The sequence below is a fragment of the Camelus bactrianus genome, chromosome 1, assembly GCF_048773025.1.
Source record: "Camelus bactrianus isolate YW-2024 breed Bactrian camel chromosome 1, ASM4877302v1, whole genome shotgun sequence".
NCBI classification, from domain to species: Eukaryota; Metazoa; Chordata; class Mammalia; order Artiodactyla; family Camelidae; genus Camelus; species Camelus bactrianus.
Window position 1 is genome coordinate 40,694,227 of NC_133539.1, and position 12,814 is coordinate 40,707,040.

The 12,814-nt window shown below is 36.5% G+C and overlaps 2 protein-coding genes across 10 annotated transcripts in view; one reads left to right on the top strand and one right to left on the bottom strand.

The window, feature by feature from the left end:
• The window catches only part of COL8A1 (collagen type VIII alpha 1 chain), a 497,220-nt gene that overhangs the window by 339,645 nt on the left and 144,761 nt on the right, over nt 1-12,814 (top strand). Inside the window, exon 2 of one of the 9 annotated variants that reach the window (XM_045503839.2) lies at nt 7,288-7,337. The exons of the other annotated variants lie outside the window; for them this stretch is intronic. The gene's annotated coding sequence lies outside the window, so the exon portion shown is untranslated. The remainder of the gene's footprint in view (nt 1-7,287; nt 7,338-12,814) is intronic. 9 annotated transcript variants of the gene reach the window in all.
• The window catches only part of FILIP1L (filamin A interacting protein 1 like), a 268,750-nt gene that overhangs the window by 169,853 nt on the left and 86,083 nt on the right, over nt 1-12,814 (bottom strand). The gene's annotated exons all lie outside the window — the stretch shown is intronic.

The window sequence follows — 12,814 nt, forward strand, 5'->3', positions numbered from 1 at the left end:
CCAGAAACTTTAGTTTGGGTTCTCGTTGCTTTCTCTGATGAGTATGTGTGTGTTCTAAGTCTCTCTTTGCTGTCTGCAAATCAGACATTCTTGCTAGGTTGCATCAGTGTCCAGGCGACATGATTGATGAAGAAAGGGCAAAGGAGGGATGACGTAATGGCTCATGCTGCGTTTACCTGCGAATTATCTCTAGCTGTATACTGCTCGGTGTCTGTGTGACTCATGTGCTGAGGCGCTGCCATCCCTGTTATGCAGCACTGTGGCCTCACACTTACCTCATCCTATGTTTCTCTCCTTTTCTTGCCAAATCTGATTAGAAGCACTTTTGTTTTGAGCCCATATTTATGAAACCATAAGTGAACTTTGTACCATTGACTATATGAAGAAAATTAAAGAATGTTAGAATAGGCAAATTATATGTTGACTTGGTCAAATCAGATGGATATCTCTCTCAACTTGGTTCATTAAATACTTACATAGGACCTATGATGATGCTGATAGTTTTCTTCCTCACATGGCTATTTTGTCTCAGTTTCAGTTCAACAAATTCGCAGCAAACAAACCTGTAGCAAGTGCCTGCCTACCTGTGTCAGTGACTATGGTACATGCTTTCACATGCACTTTTTCTTGTAAACCTCAAAGCAGTTACTACTTGTACTCATTTTAAAGGTGAGAACACTGGCCCAGTTCACCTAGCTAATATGTGTTAGAAGTGGGATTGGAATCCCCGTTACAAATGTCTTTGATTTATATAATCAAGATTTTTTTTGTAAGAAAAATGTCCAGTTTTCTCTAGTTGATATTAATACTTGATCTAGCATCTGTCTCTGTTCTTTTTTTATCCTTGGGATACTAGAAGTCAAGAGAATAGTCATATGTGTAATTATTGAACAATAATCACTCAAGTTTTTGGTGGAGTTTTGTCATACAAACACTAAGTTTGCATGAATTCAGCTTTAACTGCTCAGCAAACAAATATAAAAAGAGAATGAATAGTAATTTACATTGTGCAGGCGAGTCTATTAAGGTTATAAGTTATGTTCAATGAGTCTATGCCGAGGAGTGAACCTGAGATAGGAGATGTGTATTGTTTTTTCTCAGTTCATGTCTATTCCCATGTTCTCTCTCAGGGTAAGTATCTTGCCTTGCTCAATGTCCTGTTTTGTGCAAGCTACATCCTAAATTCAAGCCAACTATTCCATCTTGTAGTCAGCCAAAGCCACAGTAATCTACACCAATGCTAGAAGAAAACCTACCTGAGTTGGACCTACTGAGAGACAGTATGTTGGTTTCCAGCATGGGGCCTTCCTAGGGGATGTTCCAGGTAATTTTGGCACAACTTAGCTTTTTTCCTTACATATTCTTTAAAAAACCTAAACCCCAAGTAAAATGCAACTCCTGTAGGTTGCTATTGGCTTGCATATTATTAGGCAGGGAATTCTCATTTACACTGAACTGAAACTGTCTTGGGCTCAACAACATTGTACATATTGGTGGCTAAGCATATCTTCCATTTTCTGTGTGTGGTGCCAGGTTAGAAGGATTAATACTAAGCAGATCAAACGCTCACTCTGTCCATAAGAGAAATGTATTTTCACTGAAACCAAGGAGGAGAACAAACAGAAGGAAAATTGTGATGAAGTCACTCAACAAAGTGGTAGAGAGAGGGGATTAAGAAAACCCCACTGAATTTAGCCACTGGTGACCTTTGAGAGAATAGCTGTGATCAATCAAGATACAAGGAGTTAAACATCATCTAGTGTTAAGTCAGAGTAGTCAGCAGGATATGAATCCAGGAATGGCTCAGCAGGAAGACAGGGCACAGGGACACAGAACTGAGGTACCAGGACCAGGGCTGGGTGATGGTGGTACATAAACAATAGGATTTGGAGGTTAAAAGCAGAAGCACACGGTGCCATCCAGAAGAATTCTGACTTCTGCACTTATCTGACATTCCCCCATGGTTCTGGTGGGGAAGAACCAGCCTCTGAGGGAGTAGAGGCAGGAGAGTCATTGGTGTCTGTTGGCAAGTAGCTTCTCAGAGCCTCATACCCATTGCACATTGGTTTTCATACGGTTACTTTTCTAAGTAGTTAGGTTCAAATTTGCGTGCAATTGGGGAAATCAAAACTAGCTCTGCAACGCTGTCATTGGTTTAGGGAAGAGGTTGCCAGAATGCAGTATACATAACTGGAGAGCCAGTAAAGGTTCAACTCTCATGAATAGAAAACCAACTCATTCATCACACCAAACCTTATCATAGTTAAGGAAGTGAAGTTAAAACCAGGGCACCTCCCTTTCTTTCCTGTGTTTGTGTAGCTAATAGCACCTTGCATTGTTAAAAGTGAAATCTTGCTGATAACTTTTTTTTTTCTCGGATTGCTCACTTTGTTTTTTTTTACTCACTATTCTCTGTGGACTACAGGAGACCGCTTGGCTGCTGTCACTAAGAAACAGACTGCCTTCGAAAAGCTGAAGCTGGAAGACTAGGGTACTCCAACTAGGACAGGGTCACACACTGTATGTGTATATTATATATGTAGATTCCAGACCAACTAAATGTAAATCCATGATCAGATGTGGCTCAAGAATATGCATATTAATAAGTTCCTCTGAGGATCCTTATGAAGCTAAAATTTAAGAACCACTGGTCTAGGAGATGTATGTGTGGTATAATAAACCAAATTCTAGAAAAGTAACATTTTAACAAACCAAATTCTCGTTATTCTGAAGTTGAATTTTATTAATATAAAAATATGCCCAGGCTTATTTGTTTCAATGCAAATGTATAAACCTCTTTGAAACTCTTAGGAGAAAAATTTTAATACAAGGTATATGCGGAATGTTAGCAGCAGTAGTAAGTTAAACACACTTGGGATATGAGGATAAGGAGATTGTTGTGAATTCAGAAAGACTGTATGTTTTGTGACATTTCTATCATTTCCCAAGAAGAGAAAGAGGTGAAAGGAGGGGAAAACACAGAGAGAAGGCTTCCTTGGCTTTGAAAATCCTAATTCTTTGTTCTTGCCTCCAAAGTGCAGCTGCTTCCTACTCACAGGCCCTTTGCCACAAGCCAGCTGTGTCCCATTTATTCCCACCTTCAATACTGCCTTTTCAGCCCATATACATCAGAACTAGAATGGAGAAGAGTAGAAAAGAAAAAAGCAATTTGATAGGAAATATAATTGAAGTTTTATAGCAAAGAGGGAAGCAAGTCTTCTAGTTTCTAAAAAGAGCTAAAGTCTTAACCAGAAAGCCCTTAGCTGTAACTCTTTCGGTAAAACCATTTGTTGTAATTACAAACTGTATGGGATTAGGTATATTGGGGAAATGCTAGGGGTGGGGTAGTAAGAGAGGCTGGCTCCATCTGATTCCACTGCCCCTGTTGAGATAACCTCAGAAACTAACCCAAACTAATCTCTTCCTCAGCCCTCATCTGTTATTTGGCTCTGTTTAAATTTTATCTTGTTGTCTTTGAATTATTTCCTTTGTGTAAGTCATTTCTCAAAATAATCTCTAAATTTCTTGTGTTAGGAACTGTTACATACTTCCTTTGGGAACACTCATCAGCACACTTCTTTCCTCCTTCCCCATAATCATCATCACTACTACCCACAGTGATAAACTTGAGTCCCTCCTTTCATTTGTTTTCATGAGGTGATCATCTATAATTTTCTGCTCTAAAGCCTCCTTTAAAACATTATATTTCTTCTACATAGTCACCAAATCCATTATTCAAATCCCAGACATTTTAGTTTTACCCTTATAATTTTATATTATTAAAACTCAGCTTTGGAATGAGGAGAATTCACCTTGTTTATCTTACATCGTCTCTTCCCGTAAGAAAATTCCAACTTCGGAAGCACTCAGCCCTTAGCGTAGTAACTCCTAGAATTTGCTACTTCAGTGAAGATATTGAACCTAAGGGCAGATGTTCCTGTTTTGAATCAGATAACCAAATTAATAATTGCAGCATGTCAGCCAGAGTAAGCAAGCATTCTTAATAGGTAGAACCATGATGCATTGTCTTGAGCTGTTTGATCACTAAACCACAGCAAGCTGTTAAAATTAAGCCATCTCTAATGTGCATTGTGAGAGATAAGAAACCAAAAACAAACCTGTTTTAAAGTATTTTTGTTTGGTCTGGTTTTATGTCCTCTTCGTCCAGAACTGGAGCATATTCATCTTTATAACTCTTTCAGTATTTACTGGCTTTCTTAGTGCCTTCACTAGTATTTTTCATGTGGGGCTTACACCATTTTGTGGCCTATAATTTTCCTAACTTGCTATGTTTCTTGTGTTCTTGGCATTCATTAGCCTATTGTCAGAGATTTGTAATGGGAAGAAAAGGAGAAATCACCTGTTGTTTTCAGCTCTAAAGGCCTTCATTACTTTTCTTATTTTTCTTTTTGTGACCGTGAAAGTCAATAATTTGAGTCTCTCAGATTTAGCCTTTTTATCTTTTGTTCACATTTGACTAGAAGACCATGTAGAGCAGAGTGATGTGTCCACAAAAAAGATTTTTGCCGTGTTCACCGATCCATTTTGTATTAAATATCAAATTCTGAAAATCCATGCATATACATCTCCCACCATAAAAAGGTGGTGCAGTGAGAGAAACCAAATCATGAAGAATGCAAAAGTCCAGTCATGGGAAACCAATAAGAGATCCATTATACAAGACAGAAATGAATTAGGGACAAAATATACTCTCAGTTGGCTGGCTGAGGCACCAGGAGACCTAGAATTGGCCCAGAATATATGCAGATTTTGCCTGGTTACAAGGCCAACCTCCAAAGTGCTTTAAACCTGACAAGTGCTTCACTGAGGGAAGCTGGAATGTTGTATGGGCAAAAAGGGTCTTGTTACTTTGACTGCCACTGTTCTGAATTGTAATATAGGATGGACTGGAATCATTGGGAAAGATTATTAGTTCCCTGGTGATTCCAGGAAGTTGGCAAGAGCCGGCCACTGAGGGAGTAGAGGCACATGTCTGTTGGCATCTATTGGTGAGCAGATTCTCGTGGCCTCCCACCCATTGGTTATTACATAGCATGGGGTTACTAGTCTTCTAAGTAGATAGGTTCTAATTTTCTTGCAATTTTGGAAACTGAGGCCTTCCGGGGGCTTAAGGGTTGCAGCTGATTTCCCTAGCACGACTTTGCATGGGACCTAAATACAGGGTGTTGCCCTTCTCATCTACTAAGTTTGCACAATATTTTCTACCTTCTTAATCTTTGTACTAACAGAATTACAATAAATTGCTGCTGCTCTTGGAGATAATCTCTTTTCTCACATCTGGGTTTAAGTCTTTCAATGAAGCTACTTAAGCAGTAGGGAGGAAAGAGCCTTTCCATAAAGTTAAGGTCTTTTCTGATAGAGGTAACTACTCCACCCCTCCTTCCCAATTAGATCCCCTGCCAGCAATAGCATAGACTTGAGCTAGTGCCAAATGTTTTAATACCATAAGGACTCACTTGATAAAGGGTATGCATGGCAAAGGAAAAAAACAGTCAGAGTTCCCAAAGTAAAATTTTCCAAGATTTCCATATGAGATGCAGTTAAGGCACCCTTCATCTAATTGTTACCATGTGTTTGCTGTAGTCATTGGTACCCTGCAATTCTCATTCTCCAGCTCTTCTAGAGATTAGAAATTATAGGAAATGCTAGACATGTCAAGATGGAAATCTACTCTAGTCACAGAGATTTGGTCTTTAACAAGAGGTACAATGGCATACACAGGGAACAACTGTGGGATAAATACTGTGGTTGTTCCAAGTAATTATTCATCTTTAGTAGCATTCAGTGTTATACTTCATTGATCAATTAATATTTTGTAAGTGTTTGCCAGCTTTGCTTTCCTTATTGTTTTAAACTCTAGGAAAAGGATTACTGTCTTGCTCTGGTCCTTATACTTTGCATGAAGAACTAGCATAGCCCAGGAAGTGCCAACATGAAATAGTAGTTGGTTAACTAACTAGATGATTCAAAATGATTTCATAGATCTCTGGGCATAAGAGAGATTAATTAATTATTAATACTTATAAAGTACTCAGGCAATTCAGAGATCTGGGACATTTACCTATAAATACAAGAAAGAGGTATTTTTCTCTATTTAACTGATTTTCAGATCTCATAAATGATAGTTTTAGCCTCAAAGTCCACCAAACCTTTACCATAGTTGCTAACGAATAATTAAGTTGACAAGTTTATGATAGACTCAAAAGAAAAGTAAAAGATCTGTGGCCATTAAATATTAGAATGTCCCTGAATGGGAATTCAGATTGAGTGCGGGTGACTGAATTTAGTAAGGCCTATTTTATCTTAACCACTCAAGACTTTGCCTCCTGTTTGAAGAAATTAATGGGTTTTAATCAAATCTGCAATATTACTTAAGAATATAAGATTCATCTTCAGTTCAGTTTATTTTCCTCTTGTCTTAAAGCAAAATGATGGCTAGTATAAATTTCCACATAATTTCTCTGAGGAAGTTAGAGCTCACAGTAGTAGTAATAATAATGATAACATTAAAAGCAGGAACAAGATTGCCTGTCCCTGTTAGCAACATGAGTAGCAGAGGTATTAATGGGCCATGAAAACTGGAGGGCTGGGGTGACCATGGGTCAGAGCTAACATACATAGGCAAGCACAGTATAGGGGAAACTTTCATCACCTCCACTACACTAAGCCTTTTCTCTTGATAGGACAAGCTCTTAATTTCCCCTGGTTGTTAATCTGGCACCTTTCACGAACATCAGTGTTCACTTCGGAAAATAAAAAAGCAAACAACCAAAACATCTAAGTGTTAAGGGGAAAAGAAAATCAACAGAGGAAATTACAGTAGCACTTGATACAGTGGCACCTTTTTATTGAGTCATATGAGGTGAAGATATTTGAAAGTTTGCAGCTTTGACAGTCTCTCTTTAAGACAGTAACCAGAAGTCTTGGGAGAGAAAGTAACATGCATATACTGCCACAGTTTAGCTATGGCCTTTATATGTATATGTGTCCACATTTTCAAAATTGACCTCTTAAAATATATATGAGAGTCAAGTGGTTTGAAAGTAAGTACCACTTCCTTTCTTCACTGCTTTTGCTCCCTGTTTGGCATTTCCTTTCTAGCATTAATTACTGTTTCTAAAGGAATTGGTGTTTCTTGACCTAGTATAGTTTCTATTTTGGATAGTCCATCAGTTTAAGATACCTGCCATGTCTTTTGGAATCTAGTCTATTGAGGATTGAATTACAATACCAAATTCTCACTTTCTTCTACCTCTCTTGTTTTAGGTAAGTCATCTGATTGGAGTGACATTTCATATGACAGCATTTTCCATTTGGTAAAGTATTACTGTTTTTATCAAATGATATATAAACTTTGGTTTTTGTGATTTCTCAATTTATATTTTCCCACAACATTGACCTCTGGAGTATACCCTGTCTTGAAGGCATATATCTATATATCTATATCTATATATCTATATCTATCAGAGAGAGAGGTGGGGGGAGGGGAGAAGGGCTAGGAAACAAGGGAAAAGACACATAACTAAATATTTTTCTATGTGGAAAAAAAACCCCACAATTGAAAGAAACCTACCTCTTTATAACTATTTTCATCATTTTTGCCTGTTACAACTTCAGGGAGTGAAAGAGTTGTTATGTTTAATTGTACTTAGAGAGGCTTGTTTAATTGTACATGGAAAGGCTTGAGCTTACTTCAGAAAATCCAACCAAGTTTAGAGCAGTGGCTTCCTGAATTGTATTTGGTGAAAATCTGACTTTCCTCAAAATGTTATTTTACATCTTGGGAAAAGCATTTCTATTTCATCAGAGGACTTTTCTTTTGAATCAGAGCTTTAAGTCTTCAGCATTTATTTATTTTAAAACATAGTTATTAAATAGAAGCAGCAAAATATATAATTTTAGAAGTAAAAAACCAGAGTTCTGTGGTACAGAGATGGTCCTAGGGCTTATAGTCCATAATAATAGAAATTAAAGCCTCCAGAAGTGAACATAATGAAAGGGACAAAGGAGCACATCATAATATCAGATGACTTCTCCTTGATGTTCTGGGTCTTCTCACTAGTGGGAAGGTTGTCTGTACTTGCTACACTTTCTGCAGAGGTAGGTGGGTGATGAATCCTAGCAATTCTTTTTCCATTTGCAGATATTTTTCTTTCTGTAGTAGGTACATGTTGAACTATTGGGTAACAAACAACCGAACCTAAAAACCCTGTTCCCAGCATCATGACTTTCCCAGTGCTTCTTGACTGGGAATTTTATTGTATGATTTCTTCTAGAGATTCCCTTGTTAAACAAATGTAACTTTAAATACCCAGAGAACCAGTTGTATGCCATATTCCTTTGACTCTACTACTCTATTATCTCTTCCCTCTCCCCAGTCTTAAAATTTCTTAAACTACTTAGTGATTAGTAGTTATAAATCCTATTGAGGCCATGGAACATTGGCATTTTTTTTTTTTCTGATTGAGAGAAGTCACAATCCTTGGATGTTAGATGAAACAGTGATAGGATAACACTGACATTCTATTTAGAAAGTTTAGTGGTTCAAGCAGAGTTCCTTCTAGATCAGAAGGCTACCTTGACTCTACCCAGAGATAGGCCCCACCTCACAGATCCAGGAGTACATACAGTGGCGAACATTTTTGCTCTGCAAAGCAGTGTGCTTTGGTTGAATGAGTGGATGGATACATACATATTCATATATGACTTTTAAATATGAGTTTGAATATTTTAATATTGGAGATTTTTAATGGAGAACTTCCCACTTTAGTCACAGCTACTTTGTGTTTGGCAACATACGATATTACATGGATGCTTTCTCATATTGAGATTCTCATTATTCCCGTATCTATAATCCTGTACCTAAAGTTAGATTTCTTTAGAAAACCTTTGTGAGGGGAATGATAGGTGGGGAGCAAGGGATGAATAATATCCTTTAACTCAAAATATTCAAAACACAGTTAAAAAAAACCCCAAAATGTTGGTTGATTCTATACTTGAGTTGGATTTTTAATACCTTCATCTGTCTTTTATATTCTAAAAGGATAAAATATCTTAAAATTCTTTCAAGTTCTTTTATTAGAAAGGAGGTTGGTGGAATTAGTATCTTGTCAACCATATGTAAGGTTTGTAGATATGAGTTGTATAAAAATAAATTAATTTCAATGCTGTTTTCCCTTTTTCTTTCCTGAGAATCTGTCTAGTTTCTCATTAATGCCTTTAAAAGCCCCAAACTAAACAAAATATTTCTTGTATTTTCAAAGAAAGTGGTCATCCAGAGAAAATTCCAGCTTTCTGGTATAGTATTTTATAACTTTCGAGAAAAATCAAAAGCCTTTTGAAGAATATATGTCACTTAGTAAAGGGTAGGAGCATCTGGGGATAAGAGTCCTTCCTAATACTGTGAAGACTGGGAGAAGTTCTGATTCTTAAGGAGGAAATCAGATTCCCAACCCCATGCCAAGTTAAGTATCTCATTCACTCAGTTCAGTTTCAGCTCAGCTAAACTGCCATCAGAAAAAGCAGACACATGTGGATGATAATTACAAAATGAGTTGATATGGAGACTAAGACACTAGTGGTAGATTGATTTCTGGATCCACTAAGCATATTCTGACAGCAGTCCCCATTTCAAGGTCAGTAAGTTATATTAGACAAAGTATGCAAAACATATTTGAAACTAAATTCAATAGAAAATGGAACAATCGTATTATTTTTGTTTCTTTTCTAAACTAAGGTCTTTCTAAACAGTTGAAAAATATTTTTAAATATTCTCAATCTCAAGTTCATTGCTTCTAGAATTCTGATTGTCCTTGAAATTGAATGCTGAGATTATTGAAGTAAAAATTACTACAGTTATGACTGAAATTGCAGAACACAAACTGTCTCCTAAGTTCTCTTGCCTCAGTGTCCCCATCTGTTTGCCTTCACTGGGCTAAAAAGTCCCATGAATTTATGGACTTTGTCTGCTGGTGCTCATTTTTGTGCCTATAGCAGTTGTCATCCTGCCAGGTACACAGTACCACTCACTGAGTATCTGATAAATGAGAAGAGGTACCATAAATGTAAAATAATCTCAACCACATTGAGAGACTTTTAAAGTTAATATTATTTTAACTGGCTTAGATGGAAATTTTTCTAAAATATTTCCATTTATTTGCCTTGAAAGAACATATGCTAACCATATTTAAACTCTTTTTGATGACTCAAGGTCATCATTCAGTTCAGTTCAGTTCATTTCAGCAAGTGTTTATTTAGCACCTCCTATGTGTGATGATCCTCTCAGTCTCTTTTGGATACATAGGTCTGTTTACCACTGTATTACACAGCTTCTGATTGCTGTGTTTGGGGCTATTGGGCCAGCTTTTTATAGCTTCTCTGATTTCCTGACTGTGAATATTGGCAGACTTCTGTGAGGGTACCTCTCTGAACCTTTCTCCCTGTGTGATACTTACAATCTTTCTGAGTGTGAAGCTAAAATAACCAGCCATACAAATATGCATATAAATTAAGAGCACACTAGGAAACTCTTTAATATGTAAAGTCCATGAAATTTGTAGATTGTGGCTGCTCAAGGGTCCTTTTTATCCTTTTGCTTATTTCTTGGCTCTCTTGAGTTGTAACATGTCTTTTTTAAGATTTTTTTTTCTATTGAAGTATAGTTGATTTATCATGTTGTGTTAGCTTCTAGTATATAGCAAAGTGATTGTTATACATATGTATGGTCTTTTTCATTATCATTTATTACAGGATATTGACTATAGTTCCCTGTGCTATACAGTAGACCTTGTTGTTTATCTATTTTATATATAGTTTGCATGTTCTAACATTTCTGATGCATAAAAAGTTGCTTTAAATTTATGAAACACACATTTCCTTTATCCCCTCTCTTAACACTGCTTCTAGGAACAGATTCACATTTTGCAACACCTCAGTCTATGTTATCCAATGACCACGTAAGAATTAGTTAGTTGTGCTTAAAATATTAATCAGTGTATTCTTATCTATAGTCCACAGGTTCCTTATGAATTATTCTATATTTGCCTGAGATTTGGTTTAATTTTGAACTATAATGGAGACCTTTAAATTAATTTGTATTCATTTTCCAAATTCAGTGTATGAGTGTGTGTGTGTGTGTGTACCTTCTTAATAAAGACTTCTAGAGGAAGGGATAAACTAGGGGTATGAGATTAACAGATACAAACTACTATATATAAAATAGAGAAGCAGCAAGGATATACTTTACAGCACAGGGAATTGTAACCATTTTTTTGTAATAACCTATAGCGGAGTGTAATCTGCAAAAAATACTGAATTACTGTGCTGTACATCTGAAACTAACATAATATTGTAAATCAAATATACTTCAATTCAAAAAAGGCTTCTGTAGCAGGCTCATTTTGATATTCTCCCTTGTCAAAATGATGTGTCCTGAAAATGTCTATCACTAAAAAGCGATATTTACAAAATATTTGTTAAATTACCTGGCTCTATATGATTATCAGTTGAAAATGAAGTGAATGCTGGAGAGAAGTCGACTCAGTCTGTACATTATACAGAGCTGAGAGAACTAGCGTGTTAGATCAGCAGAGGTTTCTGAGGCTCTGATGCAGACTGGAGCAGTAAAGCTGGAAGAAGTTCTTAATACCTCCCAATGACCGTGTTAATCATACCTATACTGCAATTACCTCTTCTATAATTAGTAACTGTTACTTAGCTCATCACATCCCTTTAACTCCTTTTTATCCTCTTTAACCCTCTGCCTTATTTACGTGCTCAAATCTACCTGGCACCCACCTTACCACATGAGAACAAGAAAAAGCACCATAGTAACCAAAGAGTGAAATTCCTCTGTATGTACTTTGTATTACCAGCAACATGTCTACCAAGATCTTTTCTGAGGAGTCAGTTAATGAAGACACTTGAGAATCCTTGGATTACCTACCATTTAAAGTTAAATTGCGGTATTTTGGTCTACTTAAAGACAGTAGCAGATCGTTTTTTTTCCTCTAAAATTATTCCTAGACTTTTTGGGTATAGGGTTTGACTATCTTTCCATTCCTTTTCTATTTTAAAGTCTTCTCTTTTTAGAAGGTATAAATATAAGCTGATGTGTTTTTGTGTAAGAGTCTTTTACATTCTCTGGGAGTCTAATCTTTCTTTCAAGCTGTTATCGTCATATTAAAGAGTAAGAGAATTTTCATCATATTGTCATCTGACTTCATGATTTATTTTCATTTGATTTTTTTTATTCACTTGGGATTTATGAGAGAATTCCAGAAAGCTACAGTGGTTCCTTTTTTTTTTAGTTAGAGGAAGTGGCTAATATGAGGTAAAAGGCACGAGGACACAAGGAATGCGGCCACGAGGAAACTGGCTTGAAATGTCTATATACTATATGCAGTTCTATTTTCTGAGTAATATCTCTGATTCAGTAATCACCCTGGGTAATAGCCATACAAGTTTTCTTATTTCCTGGAAAGCTTTACTATAATCGAGAACTTTGCTCTATCGTATCATGTACCTTGTAATTTTAGTTTCTAAAATTATGTGACATTTGATGTCTTCATATCTCTATGCAACCTTAAAAAACCTTGTATCTTCATTTACTTTATTTGCTCCCACACCCACTTTTCTATTTTAGATAATTCTTTGCAATTCACTTCACTATTCTGCAAATAAATCATTTGTAGATCTTCTAAAAGCTGGATTATCTCACTTATAGTTTAGTAATGTGGCTTCCTGGTAGAAGACAAGTTTACAACCAGAAGCTGTAAGTTCAAAATCTGTACGA